This window comes from Chaetura pelagica, unplaced genomic scaffold, assembly GCF_000747805.2.
Source record: "Chaetura pelagica isolate M959 unplaced genomic scaffold, ChaPel_1.0 scaffold79, whole genome shotgun sequence".
NCBI lineage: Eukaryota > Metazoa > Chordata > Aves > Apodiformes > Apodidae > Chaetura > Chaetura pelagica.
Window position 1 is genome coordinate 5,630,107 of NW_009969339.1, and position 887 is coordinate 5,630,993.

Genomic DNA, 887 nt, shown 5'->3' on the forward strand with positions numbered 1-887 from the left:
CTGTAGGTGTCCAAAATATGACTGAGGTGGACAAGATTTTACAGAGCTGGCTTAAAGGAACTGTGCGTGAGTACAGGGAGACAAGTGATTCGTTTTGGCAGTGTTTGTTTCATAACCTTGTAAGTCTTTTCCTTTAGTAACTCCCTGCTTACTCGAAACATCACAAAGAGAAAAATAATGACTGGAAGCCTCAGTCAAAGGAAGGAGTGAGGCTAGGGACACTTTTAGCAAGGAGCAAACGTTGAACAGCTTTTGGTCAGCATCCCAAAAGGGTCAGGGTCCACGCATCAGTTCAGTGCATGCTAGAAACAGCTTTGGCTGTTACCCATATTAACTGCTTGTGTAAGCTGTTATTCCATGGTGGCTGCACTGTATCATTTTCAAGTGGCTGACCTCCATGAAAGAAGTCATGGATGGACCTCTGTATTTGCTGTACATAGCTTTTACAAGAGTGTGCCTGTTTTTCCTTTTTGTCCTTTCCCCCCCTGAGAGCACTGTTACCAACACACTGTAACTGAGCATCATAAAGCTGGCAGTGCCTACCATGAGTTCAAGGAGGAAAGAATGAATTGGGACTACTTGCGAGAATAGTATCTGCTATGTTGCAAAACATTGTACATGGGGTCTGTATAGTAGGTAATAACAGCGCTCATATGTGATCAGGTGTGACTAGTGGTACAGTGGTATTAGCTCTGTGCATTAATTCTGTAATTGTGCTTTTTCAGATCAGCAGTTTCAAAATTTATCAAGTCGTTATGTCAGTGCTTCAGAAGTTGTTTCAAGGAATTTAGCAAACATAGGGAGGAGGGGATGATTGCAGTGTTTTATAATCTTTGGAAAATGTTGTTAGAGTGGTAACTGCATGAGAGATGGGTGAGCTTTCCCTA